At 41.4% G+C, this 18,226-nt stretch overlaps 1 long non-coding RNA gene across 3 annotated transcripts; it reads right to left on the bottom strand.

Annotated features, from left to right (window-relative positions):
* Nucleotides 1–343: 343 nt before the first annotated feature.
* LOC146762400 (uncharacterized) lies at nt 344–8,470 on the bottom strand. Of its 3 annotated transcripts, none has more exons than XR_014942310.1 (3): nt 8,423–8,470; nt 7,121–7,217; nt 344–617 (listed from the first exon to the last, which is right to left on the bottom strand). It is a non-coding gene; the product is annotated as an uncharacterized LOC146762400 (long non-coding RNA). The 3 variants fall into 3 exon arrangements; XR_014942311.1 differs by lacking the exon at nt 344–617 and adding an exon at nt 2,332–2,521; XR_014942312.1 differs by lacking the exon at nt 344–617 and adding an exon at nt 6,774–7,010.
* Between the last annotated feature and the right edge of the window lie 9,756 nt (nt 8,471–18,226).

Below are 18,226 nucleotides of genomic sequence, written 5' to 3'. Positions count from 1 at the left end.
ATCCAGCATCATTTCCTGCTGGCCCCACAACTAGCACGGTTACATGGGGTGCATCCTTGGGCTGGGGGGCAGCTATGGGGCTGGGGGGCAGTTATGGTTGTCTGGGGAGGGGCTGGGGGCTGTTATATTGGGCTGAATGGGTAGTTATGTGGGTCTGAGGGGCAGTTATGGGGGCACAGGGGTAGTTATGGGGGGCTGCTATGGGGCTGGGGGGCAGCTATTGTGGGGCAGCTATGGGGCTGGGGGGCCGGTATGGGGGGCTTGGGGGCAGTTGTGGGGCCTGTGGGGGGGATGGGGGCAGTTATGGGGGTCTGACGCAGCGTTTGGGGCACGGACTCAGATGTGAACAATCCAAATCGTTTATTACAAGTTCTCGCATCCCTTATATACCTTCACAAGTTATTTTCTAACTTTCCCATCTGCCCTTACAACTTTCCCAACCACCTTTACATGTCAACAAAGCATTCTACAAAACACTTTTCAACTGTCCATGCAGGCACATATCCAATCAGAGCTGTGAGACTCTTCTTCTCCTTGCAGAGGTGTCCTTGGTTCTCATGCTGTTTATCTTGCTCCACAGCTGCTGCTCTGAACAGCTTTTCTTGTATTCCAACAGTCTGAGAGGCAGTTATGGGGACACAGAGGCAGTTATGGGGGGCTGGGGGGCAGTTATAGTGGCACAGGGGCAGTTATGGGGGGTTTGGAGCAGTTACGGGGGGCTGAGGGACTGTTATGGGGGGATGGGGGGCAGTTACGGGGGGCTGAGGAGGCAATTGCGGTGGTGCAATGTGTCCCCCTGTCCGCTGCGTGGCGCTGTGAGCAGCCATTCAATTACATTGCATTGTATTACATTACATTTCATTGCATTAAATTACATTACATTGCATTACATCTAATGCAGTGCAATGTATCCTCCCGTCCTCTGGGTGGCGCTGTGAATAGCCATTCAATTAATGGGGTTAAGGGGTGGGTATGGGGGGGTTATGGGGGGAGATACTGGGGAAATATGAGGGTCTGTGGGGGGCGATGGGGGGCTATAAAGGGTCTAATATGGGGTTATGGGTGTCTATGGGGGGCTATGGGGAGGAGATAGGGGGGCTATGGGGTCTATGGGGGTTATGGGGCAGTTATGGGTATCTATGGGGTTATGGGGGGTTATGGGGTAGGTATGGGGGTGTTATGGGGGCATTATGAGGGGCTATGTGGGTTATGGGGGGTTATGGGGGGGTAATGGGCTTATGGGGGGTTATGGAGTGACCCCACTGACCCCATAACTCCGCTGACCCCACGGCTGACCCCATAAGTGACCTACATCTCTCCATAACCCCATACCTGACACTATACCTGACCCCATAAGTGACCCACATCACCCCGTAAGTGGCCCCATTGCTGACCCCTATCTCCCCATAACTGACCCCATAACCCCATAACTAACCCCATAGCCCCATACCTGGCCCCATACCTGACCTCATATCTGACCCAATATCTGACCCCATACCAGGCCCCATACCTGACCTCATATCTGGCCTCATAAGTGACCCCTATCTCCCCATAACTGACCCCATATCTGACCCCATACCTGGTCCCATGCCTGACCCCATAACCCTATACTTGACCTCATGACCCCATAAGTGACCCCATAAGTGACCCAAAGTGACAGCTATCTCCCCATAGCCCCATCACTGACCCCATAAGTGACCTCATTAGTGACCCCATAAGTGACTCATATTTCCCCATACCTGACCGCATACCTGACCCAAATCTCCCCATACCTGACCCCATAATTGACCCATAGCTGACCCCATATCTGACCCCATAACTGACCCCATAAGTGACCCATAAGTGATCTCTATCTCCCTATAGCCTCATAACTGACCCCATAACCCCATACCTGATCCCATACCTGACCGCATACCTGGCCCCATAAGTGACCCCATACCTGACCCCACAACCCCATACCTGACCCCATAACAGACCCCATAACCCCATACCTGACCCCCATTTCCCCATAGCTGCCCCCATAGCTGCCCCATAGCTGACCCCATAGCTGCCCCCACAGATGACCCCCATCTCCCCATACCTGACCCCATACCTGGACCCATAAGTGAACCCATATGTGACCCATAAGTGACCCATAAGTGATCCATATCTCCCTATAAGTGACCCCATACTTGAACCCATAAGTGACACGTATCTCAAAATATGACACATTGTTTCCAGAATACCTGTCTTCCTCTACAAAATAATGACATTAACAGCAGAATTATCCATTTCTGACAAATTTTAGACGTATTTCACACGAATATCAATACGTACACCAGAAACAATATGTTCTCTCTGAGGTATCACTCTTTAATCTTGCAAAAATTTCATTTTCTTACCAATACAAAGATTTTCATCGTTACAAATAGCATTTTCTGCCCAAAAAAGTAGATATCGTCCCCAAAAGAAGGCATATTCTCTACAAAATGATGCTTTGTAGCAAAATATGACACATTGTTTCCAGAATATCTGTCTTCCTCTACAAAATAATGACATTAACATCAGAATTATCCATTTCAGACAAATTTCAGACGTATTTCACAATACTATCAATACTTCCACCAGAAATAAAATGTTCTCTCTTAGATATCATTCTTTATCCTTGCAGAAATTTAATTTTCTTACCAAAACAATGCTTTTCATCCCTACAAATAGCATTTTCTACACACGAAAGTAGATATTGTCCACAGAAGACATATTCTCTACAAAATGATGCTTTGTAGCAAAATATGACACATTGATTCCAGAATACCTATCTTCCTCTACAAATTATGGACATTTCCATAGATACATCCATTTCTGACAATAATTTGAACAACTACACAGGAATATCAATACTTATCCCAGAAATGAAAAGTGCACTCTTAGGTATCACTCTTCATCCTTGCAAAACTATGGTTTTCTTCCCAAACTAATGCTTTTCATCCCTACAAATAGCAATTTCTCCCTAAATTACTGGTTTTCATCCCAAAAGAAGACATATTCTCTACAAAATGATGCTTTCTAGCAAAATATGACACATTGTTTCCAGAATAACTTTTCTCCTCTACAATATCAGGACATTTCCAAAAGAAATATCGATTTCTCACAAATTTAAGAAGGACTTCACAGGAATATCCATACTTATCCCAGAAATAAAATGATCTCTCTTAGGTATCACTCTTGATCCTTGCAAAAATATGGTTTTCTTACAAGATAATGCTTTTCATCCCTACAAATAGCATTTTCTACAAAACAAAGTGTTTTCCATCCACTACAGAAATAGATTTCTCTACAAAATGATTCTTTGTAGCAAAATATGACACATTGTTTCCAGAATACCTCTTTTCCTCTACAAAATAAGGACATTTCCAACAGAAATATCGATTTCTGACAATTATTAGAACAATTTCACATGAATATCAATACTTATCCCAGAAATTAAATATTCTCACTTAACTATCAATATTTATGCTTGCAGACCTATGAATTTCTTACCAAACTAATGCTTTTCATTCCTACAAATAGCATTTAAAATGGGGAGGGGTATTAAATGGGGGTGAGGGTCCTTAAATAAGGAGGGGGGTTAAAATGTGGGACCCTATAATGGTTGGGATAGTTAAAATGGGGGGAGTCTATAAAATGTCGGTGTTCCTTAAATTGGGGCGGGGCTTAAAATGGGGAGTTAATGGTCATAAAGGACCTGGAGGAGGCAGGTTGGGGAGGGTGGTCCTTAAATAAGGGGTGGTCCTTAAATGAGGGGGTGGTCCAAAAAATGGGGGGTAGTCCTTAAAGTGAGGGGGAACCAATAATGTGTGGGGGGGATTAAAATGGTGGGGTCCTTTTAAAGTGAGGGGCATTTAAATGGGTGTTACTTAAATGGTGGGGGACATTAAAATGAGGGGGTCTTTAAATGTGGGTGGGCCTTTAAAATGGGAGGAGGTTTTTAAATTGGGGGGGGATCCATATTAATGGGTAAATGTCCATTAATGTGGGGGGGACTATAAAATTTGGGGGTCTTAAAAGGGGAAGGTTTAAAATGGGAGGAGTCTTTTAAATGGTGGGGGGTGTGCTTAAATGGGGGAGACCCTATAATGTGTGTGGGGGGTTAAAATATGATGGTCCTTTAAATAGGGGCGGGGGGGTCATTAATTTCTGGGAGATCCATAAATGTTGGGAGGCACCTATCATTGTTGGGGGTTGTTAAAATAGGGGGGTCTTTAAAAGGGGGTGGTCCTTAAAATGGGGGTACTTAAATGGGGTTCATTGGCCACAAATGACCTAATGGTTCATCAGTGTCAGGAGCTGCAAGAGGCAGATCCTTAAAATGGGGGGGGGTACTTAAATGGGTTGGGTCCTTAAATGGGAGGGAGACTTTAAATGGAGGGGGTCCTTTAATTGGGGGGTTCCATGGCCATAAAGTACTTGGAGAGGAACATAATGGGGGTGGGGTTGGGGGGGTTTCTTAAAATGGGGGGGGGGGGGGTTAAATGGGGTGTGGTTCCTAAAATGGGGGTGAGGTTCTTTAAAATGGGGAGAGATCTTAAATGGGGGTGAGGGTCCTTAAATAAGGAGGGGGGGTTAAAATGGGGGGACCCTATAATAGAGGGGATTGTTAAAATGGGGGGGGGTTCATTAAATGTGGGGGGTCCTTAAATTGGGGGGGGCTGTAAATGGGGAGTCAATGGCCATAAAGGACCAGGTGGAGGTAGGTTGGGGAGGGTTGTCCTTAAATAAGGGGGGGTCCTTAAGTGGGAAGGTGGTCCATAAAATGGGGGGTAGTTATAAATTGAGGGGGAACCAATAATGGGTGGGGAGGGTTAAAATGGAGAGGTCCTTTAAAAGGGGGGGGGGGGGCATATTAATGAAGATCTTCTTAAATGGAGGGGGACATTAAAATGGAGGGGTCTTTAAATGGGGGGGGGGCTTTAAAATGGTAGGAGACATTTAAATTTGGGGGGGATACTATCAAAACTATCAAGTCATAGTTTTGCAAGTATAAAGAGTGATACTTAAGTGAGAACTTTTAATTTCTGGCCCCATTTAAAGGACTCCTCAAATTTTAAACCTCCCACCCCCATTTTCAAACCCCCCCCATTTTATGGTTCCCCCCACATTAATGGACTTCTACCGATTTATATGGATCCCCCCCACTTTAAAGGACTCATCCCATTTTAAAGCCACCCCCATGTCTCCTAAATGTCCTCCATTTAAGAAAACCCCCAATTATATGCCCCCCCCTTTTAAAGGACACCCCCATTATAACCCCCCTCACCCATTATTGGTTCCCATTTAAGGACTCCCTCTTATTTAAGAACCACCCTCCCCAACCTGCCTTTCATTTCAAGTACTTTTAATTTCTGGGATAAGTATTGATATTCATGTGACCTACTTCTAAAATCTGTCAGAAATGGATATTTCTGTTGGAAATGTCATTCTTTTTTAGATGAAAAGAGTTATTCTGGAAACAATGTGTCATATTTGGCTACAAACGCTAATTTTGTAGAGAAATCGATTTCTTTTGGTGATGAAAATCACCTTTATGTTTAGAAAATGCTGTTTGTAGAGATGAAAAACATTATTTTGGCAATAAAACCATATTTTTGCAAGGGTAAAGAGTGATACCTAAGAGAGACCTTTTAATTTCTGGTATAAGTAGTGATATTCCTGTGAAATTTTTCTAAAATCTGTCAGAAAAGGATATATCTGTTGGAAATGTCCTTATTTTGTAGAGGAGAAAAGGTGTTTCTGTTAGTAATGTCCTCAATTGGTAGAAGAGAAAAGGTATTCTGGAAGCAATGTGTCCTATTTTGCTACAAAGCTTCATTTTGTAGAGAAAATGTCTTCTTCTGGGGATGAAAACCAGTATTTCTGGGAAACAACGCTATTTTAAAGGGATAAAAAGCATAATTTTGGTGAGAAAACCATGTTTTTGCAAGGATGAAGAATGATTCTTAGGAGAGAACTTTTTATTTCTGGGATAGGTACTGATATTTGTGTGCCATTCTTCTAAAATTTGTCAGAAATCGATATTTCTGTAGGAAATGTCCTTGTTTTGAAGAGGGAAAGAGGTATTCCAATAACAGTGTTTCATATGTTGCTACGAGGGACCATTTGTAGAGAAAATGATTTCTATTGGGGATGAAAACCACTTTTTTGGGTAGAAAATGCTACTTGTAATGATGAAAAGCTTTGTATTGGTAAGAAAATGAATTTTTTGCAAGATTCAAGAGTGATACCTAAGAGAGAACACATTTTTTTCTGGTGTAAGTCTTGATATTAGTGTGAAATACATCGGAAATTTGTCTGAAATGGACAATTCTTATGTTAATGTCATTATTTTGTAGGGGAAGAGAGATATTCTGGAATCAGTGAGTCATCATTTGTTACAAAGCATCATTTTAAAGAGAATGTGTCTTCTTTTGGGGATGAAAACCAGTAATTTCGGGAGAAATTGCTATTTGTAGGGATGAAAAGCATTAGTTTGGGAAGAAAACCATAGTTTTGCAAGGATGAAGAGTGATACCTAAGAGTGTACTTTTCATTTCTGGGATAAGTATTGATATTCATGTGACCTACTTCTAAAATCTGTCAGAAATGGATATTTCTGTGGGAAATGTCATTCTTTTTTAGATGAAAAGAGTTATTCTGGAAACAATGTGTCATATTTGGCTACAAACGCTAATTTTGTAGAGAAATCGATTTCTTTTGGTGATGAAAACCACCTTTATGTTTAGAAAATGCTGTTTGTAGAGATGAAAAACTTTATTTTGGTAAGAAAACCGTATTTTTGCAAGGGTAAAGAGTGATACCTAAGAGAGACCTTTTTATTTCTGGTATAAGTATTGATATTCCTGTGAAATTTTTCTAAAATCTGTCAGAAAAGGATATATCTGTTGGAAATGTCCTTATTTTGTAGAGGAGAAAAGGTGTTTCTGTTAGTAGTGTCCTCAATTTGTAGAAGAGAAAAGTTATTCTGGAAGCAGTATCTAGGTAAAACAAAGAACAAAATACTTCTGAAAGCAATAAGGAATATGTTATCCCAGAACTCATGCATTTTTCCTATTGTCTGATATAAGGCTGCCAATCGTGACCTTACCAGACTTCGTCCTTCCTGCTGCACACTCATTCACTTAGATCCCTTCCAGAGCTGTTGGGTGCTAGAGCACCACTGATATTTTCAGAATTTTCTGTTCCTAGTTGAAAAATATAAAATTTGAAAAGGATTAATGTGAAGGAAAATTCTACCAGATATATCACTGTATTTAGCTTTCCCATCTACTGATGCATCCTAAGAAGCAAGAAATAATAAACCAGACTGGAGCTGATGAGACTAAGTATCATACAGGAAATCTCCTGCTTTATGTGAAAGGATGTGCTGACCAGTTTGGGAAGCTCTTTAAAATATGATTATTAGGGGCTTAAAGTTTCAGAACAATATTTAATATTACTTACATTATAATTCACTGGAAAATTATTTCCTTCCTGACTCTTCATTCTCATTTTATTTTCAGTGAATTAATACAATATTTTAGGAAGAAATTCTACCAGGATTAACTTTTCTGGTCTTGCATGTAGTAATACTAAAAATTTCATTTGTAGCTACAAGAGTGTGTGAAAATTAGACTGTACAAGCTTGTACAGTCTGTTCAGCTTAATAACAGTCGTTGTACAGCTGCTAGCTGTCAAGCACCTTCATTCCTCTTTCAATGTTGTATTTTCCCAAATTTTAATTATCTGCTTGGATAATGTATACTGTACTCCCCTAGCTGTTTTTCTCAAAAAGCAAAATGCAGCTTCAGTATGCGTTTGCACTATAAGCTAACCGTCATTGTTGCTTACTGCAAACAAGGATCAGCCTTAGGTGTACAGCACAGCAGAAGCATTTCCTATTTAATAGGAAAGAACATTCGAATGTTATGTAGTTTGAATGTAGAGACACCACTGCAAGATTTTAGTAGACTTCATAAATCTAAACTACCCTCCATGCCACATAGTTGCACGGTATATATAGTCTTAAAAATCTGTAAGGGTGAAAATAATTTTGTTCATAGCTATTAGGAGGGATTTAAGAGATAACTCTTAATATGTGTCTTCTTACATCCATTCGTGTTCAATCTCATTTTTACTCTTCAGATAATTAATTCATTTTGTGTTGTGCAGGGACTGAGAAGGGGACAACAGTTAAGGTGTCTGGTGGCTCATCTAACATGATCAAGAACAATCCCACAGCTGAAAGGGAGCCGTTATGGTAGAATTGCTAGGGGAAGGAGAAAGAATGTGATTAGCTGTCATTGCAGGGTGTATTGGTGGTAACTATACAGGTGTTAACAAGAATGGCAACTACAAGGATGATAGTAGAAGTACAGAAGGCAGGCATAAGGAAAAAAGGGAAACTCACCAGTGATGACGCTAGGAGCTGAGGCAATCTTCACTAACAAGCAATCTCTAAGAGATGCTGCCTCAGTGAGGGTCAGCCCTTATATGAGGTCTCAGAGGAGGTGGAGTCGAACTCCACCCCTCCCGGGAGCACAGCTACATAATTTTCACCTGTGCTCCCGCAGCTGACCCCATAATTGCCTCAGCTGATTAATCAGTGGTTCATGCTGTGATTACCAATCTCCCATACACAGGATAAGCATCAGACTGGCAAATGCTATAAATTAATTTTTGTGTAGAAAATGCTATTTGTAAGGATGAAATGTTTTGTCTCTAAAAAGGGGGGGGGACCTTAAAATGGGGGGACTTAAATGGGGTTCATTGGTCATAAATGACCTGGAGGTGCATCAGCGTCAGGAGCTGCAAGAGACAGGTCCTAAAAAGAGGGGGGGGTACATAAATGGGGTGGGTCCTTTAAATGGGGGGGAGGCTTTAAATGGGTGGGGCCCTTTAATTGGGGTTTCTGTGGCCATAAAGGACTTGGAGAGGGACGTAATGGGGTTGGGGGGGTTCCTAAAATGGGGGTGTTGCCTAAAATTGGGGGGGTCCTTAAATGGGGGGTGGTTCCTAAAATGAGGTGAGAGTCTTTAAAATGGGGAGGGGTCTTAAATGGGGGTGAGGGTCCTTAAATAAGGAGGGGGTGTTAAATGGAGAGGGTCAGTCAGAAGGGCTCAGAAGCGTTTCAGACTTTGAATCACTTCTGACACCATCCTCATGCCTGTTTACTTGGTCATTTCAGGGGCTTTTGGAATTGCTTGATGTTTGTTTTGGCCTGAAAGATATCTGTATTTTTATATGTGAACTTTATTGTTTATTTAATACTAGCCTTTCTGGGAACTAAGCTTTAAGACACTAATCTGAATTAACTAACTGTTCCTAGGAAAATGTTGAAACAAGAGGAAACAAACTTTGACTCTTTTTTAAGTCACAGAATCACAGAATCACCGAATGACCCGGGTTGAAAGGGACCTCAAGGATCATGTAGTTCCAGTCAAGTAAAAGTAAAGGAACATCACTATTTCCAATCCTGCTGGAAATTAGCTTTGGATGAGCTAATGACTGGTGAATATTTGATGCTGGAGGTTTACTAAAATAAAAGTGCAAAAATGTTTTTCACTCAGCTTTTTTCTTTTTCTTCTCTAGTTGTTCATCCAAGGGCAGAAGCTTTAGAAGAAAAAAATTTCAGAAATACAAGAAAGGATTTGTGAGAAATCATGATTATTTGCATCAGAAATCTGTTGAAGAATAATTTTCGTTTCATTTGCCACAGGCTCACTCGTGCATTTCAGCAATATGTTCTTTCTGCTCTACCTATCTTACCTTCCTGGTGCCTTCCTGCAGTCTACAAGACTTGGGGCTTCTTTCCCATCTTCCATGTTTCTGGTTCTTTAACTTATTACATATTACAACATATTAACACCAATAGAATTAAATAGAAACTTTTGGGGTGCTTGGGGTTTGTTTTTTCTCTTTTTTTCCTCCGATTTGCTCATTAGATACCAGCTCTCAATACTAAACCTATTTCATCTGCTGTTCATAACATGAATGTCTGTTTTCCACATAGATTTTCTTTTCAGTTCAGGGTGCATGAGATTGCAGGTCATTGCAACCCTGTTTGTACAGGCTGTCTCCTTAGCTTCAGTAGCTGACCAGTGCTTTTGGTTTGCTGCTCCTGTTCAGTGGTTGGCACTAGCCAGGCTTCTGGTCAGTTTGTTCTGCACAACACAGAGGTATTGTGTTGTAAGGAGTCTAGCACACCCTTCCTCTGCCAAAGAGACCGTTGCTGTCTCTGATCTCCCATTCAGTGCTGCAAAAGAATGGCTTTCAAATGGTTTACTGGAAAAGAACTGAGGAAAGCATGTACCAATAGAGAAGGTACTGAGCAGAGAGGAGCTGGTGAAGAACAAAAAACTTGTATAATTGGAACAGGAACTTGAAGAAATCTAAAAGTGAGGGAGTAAGAGAAAAATACAGGCATGGTCTGATTGCAGCAGCTGAAATTGTTGGGTAGAAAGTTCATTTTCAGTAGAAAAGCTGGTGAGAAGCTTTAGGGATGCAGATATGAGAGGCATTTTGGTGAGATACTTCATTTTCTAACAATTTCTATGCATATAGCGAGTCAAGCAGCCAGAGGGATGGAGCTTACAGAAGGTAGGGAACACTCAGTTGGCCAGGAGGAGGGAAAACAGATTTTTAGTGATTTGGGAGAAGAAGGTCTTCTGGAACTCCGAATATAAGATGCACTATATTCCAAAACTGGTGTTTAGAGTTACCTACTGCTCACTGCTTTCACCTTGAAATCAAAACAAAACAAAACAAAAACAACAAACCAAACAAACAAACAATACAGGGAATACAAAAAACACATGGAATATGTCAAAAATAGCACATATGTCTGGAACTTATGGTTTGAGCCTGAGGAGCTGTAATCATCACTGGCTTAATGGCTCTAACAGCTTTAGCACATCAGCAATATCATATTTGCAGGCAGAAAGGTTAAAAGCAGCAAATAGCCCTTGCTGAGATTACTTACATAAGCAATAACCATACTGAAGTTCCGAAAGAATGAAATAACTTTGTGTAGAGAGGCAATAGGCAAGGGGAAACTTTTGAGGGGTTGCATGAGAAGAGAATCTTCATGGTTTTGGTGGTGTATGCAATTTGTTTTTAAGGATAAAAAATAAAATTGAACTTTTATACATGAGTAAAAAAAAGGAAGGCAGGAAGGCTCATTCTTGTATTCCTTTCCTTCAGGAAGGAACAAGAATTGTCTCTGTTTTTCTAGCCCATTCAGGAAGTCATACAGAGCAATAATAGCCCTGTTATCTAATGGTCAATGTTTATTTAGACTTCCACTGCTTGCAGTGCTCACTTGAGCGCTACTCTGCCCCACACTTCTCCCCTGTCCCCTCCAGGTGCTGCTCTGGTCAAGCTGGGGAAGGCTGCTGTTGCTTGGCATTGCCATTGCACAAAACAGCACTCACACGTATTCTCAGCTGGAAGCTTCTTTCTTTCTCTCTCTCTCTCTCTCTCTCTCTTTTTTTTTCTTTTCTTCTTTTTTTCTCCCTATAACAATAACAATGAGGAAAAAGCTATGGCAATAAAGCATCCCACATTATCTTTTCCTAAGAGTTCCGGAGACTCACTCCCCTGAGGGATAAATGGAGGAATTCCCCAGTAGCCTGCAGCATGTATTCCTGACTGTTGAGCTGTGAGCAAGCAGCTGCCCTGTTGTTGACCCAGCTCCTGCATTGCTCCTGGGTCTGCAGCCAGCATCCCCAGGTTCCTGCATCATCGGTGGGCTGTGGGACTTGTCCTCTTAAGCAAGCTTTAGGAGAGCAGCTTGAGGGGTTGGGGTATTGCACTTAGTGTGAGGGGGTTGAAATGCTTCTCCTTTCTCTTCTACTTTCAAACTCTCAATGAGATATGATGTGACAGTCTTATTATTTATAGGAACACTGCTTCAGAAGTGTGCTAAATTTGTGTCTTTAATTGAATTATCCTCTACTGCAGATACAGTTGCAGTAGGTCTTTAAGATGTAGAACTGGGAGGGCGTAAAGGCTATTGGCAATAGCATCTTGAAAACTCTAAGGCAGGTTTTCTGTCAAGTACATAGCACAGTTGCTGGTGAGAAGTGGCAAGGAGCCAAGATTTCCTTAGCATCCCTTCAAGAGAGTCTACAGTTTTGGTTTCTCTATTAAAACGTGGGTAATTCAGCCAAGCACTTATAGGTGTACCATAGAAAAAAGTTTGTGCATGAGATAAATCACAGTGTAAATACTCAATTTTGTAATTTTACTATGCTTATTGTTGGAGATAAAGAAAAAGTCTGGATTCAGCAAAATATGACACATTGTTGCCAGAATTCCTATTTTACTCTACAACTTAAGGACATATCCAACAGATATATCAATTTCTGTCAGTTATTAGAAGAATTTCACATGAATATCAATACTTATCCCAGAAATTAAAATTTGTCACTTAAGTATCATTCTTCGTCCTTGCAAAACTTTGGTTTTCTAACCAAAATAATGCTTTTCATCCTTACAAAATCAGTTGGCATGAGGTAGCTGCCTATTCATCTAAGGTTCCCATAGAAGTACTTACATGATCCCACAAGTGGTTTCAGTAAAAAAGAACAAGGTTGGGGGGCAATATAACTGTGTGACCTCCTGTTGTATCAACTAGTTCTGATATGCTCCTTTCCAGTCTGATCTCCACCTGTTCTCCTATGACTGTTTTATGTACACACTGAAGCCTTTCCTGGTCCAGTAGAGGTCAGTGATTAAATTCTGTAGAATTTCTTCAAAGAAATCAATTGGAACATGAGCAGAATACATGGGGCTGATTTGCCTTTCTGCCCACCCCTCCAACCCTTTTCCTATCCTCCCCCCCCTTGCCCCCCCCGCCCCGCCCCCCATTCCATTTTTTCCCCTTCTTTTCCTTTTCTTCTCTACGTCTCAGAAAACAGAAGGAAATTCCAAACCCAATACTCTACTGGCATGTCAGCAAACCAAGTTCAGAGTGGGTGCTCTGGGCTTTAATATTCTTTGATGTTCTTTTTGGTCAGAATAAATGAAAACATTAAAAGAGCTATTCCTGTAGATTCTAGCATTGATTAGATCAAATCCTGTTTAATACACATCTGATCTATTACTAAAATAGAAGAAGCACACAACATCCTAGCTAATGCCTTAAACTCTAAATCTTGAGACTGCATTGGTAAAACAGAAAATCACACACTATGTCAAACTATTACTAATATTATCTATAACACAGCAAGTTACAAAGCAATACCACTAAGTAAGAAACACACAATTACAATTACTATAAAGGCTGGATGCTATTTTCTGCCTTCAGATGAGACCGAAGATACCATGTTGGAACCCACATAGGGCCAGTCCCTGTGGAAATACGAGCATATTCACGATCCCAAGTTGTCAGTGGTAGGGAACAGTCCCAAAGTCCTGTGGCCATATTCCAAACATTAACCATAGGCTGTTCCTTTAGCACTGGGGAAGCCCCAAAATGACGATTCACATAAGCTGTATCTGTATGAACACGATTCAAAAACTTCAGCACAAGCAAATGTGTCCCTGGGTTTCTGTTTGTTAAAGGAGCTGTGAAAAAACACATGAAAAAAGCAAGTTATTTTGTGCAGGCTTAAATTTGGCACAAATAGGCCTACAGCTTTCCTGGAAGACTTCTAAGTGGGAGGGAGGAAGGTCATAAATTTAAAAACAATTTTTTAAAAAGATTAAAAAGCACTGCAATACAACAGTGAAGTCTAACACAAAGGCTTGCAGTTTAGAAATCTGAAGTCTTTGGATGCACTTAATGTGTATGCAGGCAGAAATTAACCCAGCCACAAATAGTATCCTACAAGAAGAACTGGGGACTCTGTTTCCTTCCTTTTACTTAGGAACTGAGCTATATCTGTATCTCATCCTTTCTCAGGGCAAAGGGATTTAGTCTTACATCCCACAGATCCTAAAAGACTGCTCTAAACTCTAGATTGCTTTTGGACATCATATAGCCAGGGTTGTAAGTGGACTGGAAGGAGAGCAAAATAAGTAAACTCCATAGGTGCAAATAATGTGGTGTCTGCTCCATGAAACTCTTTTCATTCAGTGCTTGACTATCTAGTGTTTAACTCCCTGGAGAGTTAAACTTCTCTCCAGGGAGAAGACTCAAAGGGGATTGCTCAACAGGTGGGTGGCTGTCTAAGGAATGGCAAGGTGGTTAGAATCTGTAGGAAAGGAATCTGAATCGTAGTCCCCTCATGGGTCCTTTAACCATGATAATCTCTATCTCTGACTGTTCTGCTTTTCAACTAGTTACTTTCCAAGATGGACTTCATATTCTGGATCAGGACTTTATGGAGGATCCTGAATGCCAGAAATAATAATCCTAACCTAGCTCAAGCATTTTTCAGAAGCTAGCTTCCAGAATACGTCGTGAATATGTTGTGAACATCCTGGACCTCCAGTGGTTTTGTCTCTGTTGGCTCTTCACTGCTATGAGTTGGGAAGGAATACACAATACCATGATGATGGTTTCATCACTTTTTCTAAGAGAAAAGCAGCCTCCTTCACTTTCTCATCAGCAACTCTATTTTCCTGTGCTAACAAAGAATTTCCTTTTGGATGTCCCCTTATATGTACTACAGAAATTTCTTAGGGTAGTAACAGGTTTTGCAAGATCTGTCTTCATGAGCCAGCTTCTTCTTTCTGCTGTTTATTACCACTTTCTTCCCATTTTTTTTTTTCCAAGTGTATGTACAATTTTATATAAATAACATGTCTCTGTCTATGTAATTCCCTTTTGTGAAAGTTTTAATGTTTGATTCAAGGCATATCAATCATTTCCCCCTGTACTCTACCCACGTGTGGCCTCACCTGGAGCCCTGTGTCCAGTTCTGGGCTCACTGGTATAAAAAGGACAGGGATATCCTGGAAAGAGTTCAGTGGACAGCCACAAAGATGCTAAAGGGCCTGGAGCACCTCTCTAATGAGGAAAGTTTGTACAACCTGGGTCTGATCAGCCTGGAGAAAAGAAGACTTGGAGGGGATCTGATCAATGTCTGTAAATATCTATGTTGTGGGAGGCAAAGGGATGAGGCCAGAGTCTTTTCAGCAGTGCATGGCAAAAGGACAAGGGAAAATGGCCACAAACCGAAGCATAGGAAGTTCCACACAAATGTGTGTATGAAAATCTTCTTGGTAAGGGTGACAGAGCATTGGAACAGGCTGCCCACAGAGGCTATGGAATCTCCTCCTCTGGAAACACTGAAGACCCGCCTCAATGTCTACTTGTGCAGTCTGGTCTAGAGAGCCTGCTTTGACAGTGGAGTTGGACTACATGATCTCTAGAGGTCTCTTCCAGAAGTCTGAGCTGACCAGTAATTCGTGAATCTTCCCATTTCTGCTACCTTCCCATCTGTTCCCCCAGTAACTGCACAACCATTACACTGTTTCCCATTTACGACTCTGGGAGATTCATCTATTAACAAAATTTCTTCTGCACCTAAAGGTACATTCTGCATTTCTAACCTTATTTCTATTTGGTAATTTCTTAAGTCAAGAAATATGTTCTATGTCTATAGCATCTTTATTAAGAAGGAAGCAGAATTCACGATAGCATCAGAGATAACAGTTAAATAATCTTTTTCAATCAACATTGCATTGTATTTAGGTATTCTGGAATCCATCAGCCATCTCTTTTCTTTTTGAGTGAAAACTGTTATTACCTGATGAGGACTAACAATCAATTGCCCCCTGAAAGTTAATTTCCTGCTTTCTCCCACCAGGAGTGTAGAGGCTGCTACTGCCTGAACACACTAGGACCACCCTCGAGATACAGGGTATACTAACTTTGACAAGTATGCATTCATTACTCTTGCCAGCTATGAGAAATGACTATCACAGCTGTCGTGGCATTTAGGTCCACAGTGGTGACACTATGTTGTCCCTGTGAACAGTCTTGCAGGGAATGATGCATCGCTCTGGTTTCAGTGTGAGCAGGAGTTTTTTGACAGCTTTGTCATTGTGGACTGCTAGTACGGTGAGGCGTAGTCAAGATCGGAGCCTGTTGTTTTGGCGACGATGTGACTCCGTGTCTGAGGATTGCAATTGCCCAGCAGAACTTGCCGGCAGGGCTTTCGGAGCTTCGCAGTCTGTTGCCGAGCCCTGCCGTACCGGCGGCGCTAGAGGTCAGTCCAACACTACAAATCGTCCTCACATGGGCTATCAGAGAAGTTCGGAGGGCTCTGCTGACAGGAGAAAGTGCGAGCTGTGTCCCAGCTCTCCTGCAGTGCGCGGCTCCAAGCAGTGGTAAACCTTGGTGCCTTGCCACTTTTGCTCTGAGGTTCCTTTTAGTCCCACCACGTAGATGCAGAGCAGGAAGGCAGGAAACACTTACTGCTCAATGTTGTATACTCCTACTAGCTCACACATCCACCCACGGAGGTCAAAGGAGACTGAGTGGAAGCAGTGCAACCTGGATATGCTCCTTTGACTCAGGCTTGGGGGGCATCAAACACAAAAGCCTGTCTTTGCTTATCTACTGTACCCTTGCTGGAATGTGAGATGGTCTCTGTCCCTCAGTGCACAAGTTTTCTCCCATGTTAGAATGAGGACTGAAGATAAATTCCCTCAATGCTAAGCGCCATAATAATAACACAGGTCCTCAGTGTCTTTTATAGTCTCCTTTGAACATGCTAAGTCTGTTTTTCACTGCTCTTTCATGAGGGGGTTCGGAAGGGGCTTCCCTTGCGCACTTCTCTTTCTCTCCCTACAAGTTATTCTCTGAAAGCCAAACTGCAATACAACAGTGAAGTCTAATTCATAATTTCTAATCTATAAACTCTCTTTAGGGTCAGTAATCAGAGCAGATAGCTAAAGGAATGGATAATAAAATAGCCAAGCCTGGGATATCCAGTTAGTATATCAGCATACTGTTGATGGTATATAAGGATTGCTAAAAGAATAGGAAATTATTAGAGCAGAGGGCAGGGCAATATTTTGTTCGTTATTCACATGGAATTTCTGTTTAGAAAGTCACTAACACACAATCATAATGAGTACTTAGAAAAGAGAGCAGGCAGAAACATGTCTGTTACCCAAAGGAGTATGATTAGTGCTGAATGTTTCTCTTACTAATCTCAGTGCCCAAACTTCACTTCTGAATGGGAGGTTCCATTTTTACACTTAATTGCAGAATCAGACATGTGGAGCTTTTCCAGGAGCTATTTGAGTTTTCATTTATTCTGACCAAAAAGAACATCAAAGAATATTAAAGCCCAGAGCACCCGCTCTGAACTTGGTTTGCTGACATGCCAGTAGAGTATTGGGTTTGGAATTTGAAAACTGTTGTCCCCTTCTCAGTCCCTTCACTCTCCCAGACACACAGCTTCAGCTCTTAGTTGGCAAGGCAGAAACTCCGAAGTGCCTCAAACCTCTCAAAGACCTTAAAAACTGCTTTTATGCATAAATCCATGTTGGAAACTTGTTAGCCAGTTCTAATATGAATCAGTTTTACATTACTGTATTTCCTCTATAACATTTACTTCTGGGGCAACAATGCTCAGTTGTTTTTGCTTTCAGTCTGTACATTTGATAAGAAATGGCATTAAGCAGCAGGCTTCCCATACGATAATACACAGTGAACCACATTTTCACCCTTCCTCAGGGCAGCTGAGTTCATTCTGAGGCATAATGCTCATCCCCTAAGTATATCAACATGTTGCAATGAGAAAGAAAATATAAACTTCGCTTTCTCATTTCACAAACACAGAAGTACTTCTTTCTACATACTAAAGGCAGGCACAAATAATTTTCTTGCAGCCTTCAGAGCAGAGAATCTATTATCTCCTGATGAATATTGGACCTACACAATCCAGCCACGGCTAATTTCCAGAGCTGCTGGTGCAGCACTAGCCAATCAGTACAATGCAAGGTAGAGTAAAATGCTCTACTGCACTAAAACAAGGCAGGAAGGCTGTAAGAGATACAGACTTATTGTAGCCAAGCTCTTCCAAATGACAACGTGTTAAATAACTTCAATCTAAGCCCTTAGCTTCTACCTCCCATGAAATATTAAACATCCCCTTTATTGAACAATAAGAAAATCTCTGTCTAAATCACATTTATTTATTTATTTATTTTTCAAGATGCTTCAGTTCTTTGTATTTGACGTTCTCTATCTACTCAACAAATCCTTGCATTCTAACATTCATAGTCTGACCTTTCTTACTATCATTCGCTT

Source organism: Coturnix japonica, chromosome 1 (genome assembly GCF_054131305.1).
Source record: "Coturnix japonica strain WE chromosome 1, WE-NBRP24, whole genome shotgun sequence".
Classification (NCBI taxonomy): Eukaryota; Metazoa; Chordata; class Aves; order Galliformes; family Phasianidae; genus Coturnix; species Coturnix japonica.
Note: the sequence above shows the minus strand (reverse complement) of the source record. Positions and strands in the feature narration are given on the sequence as shown.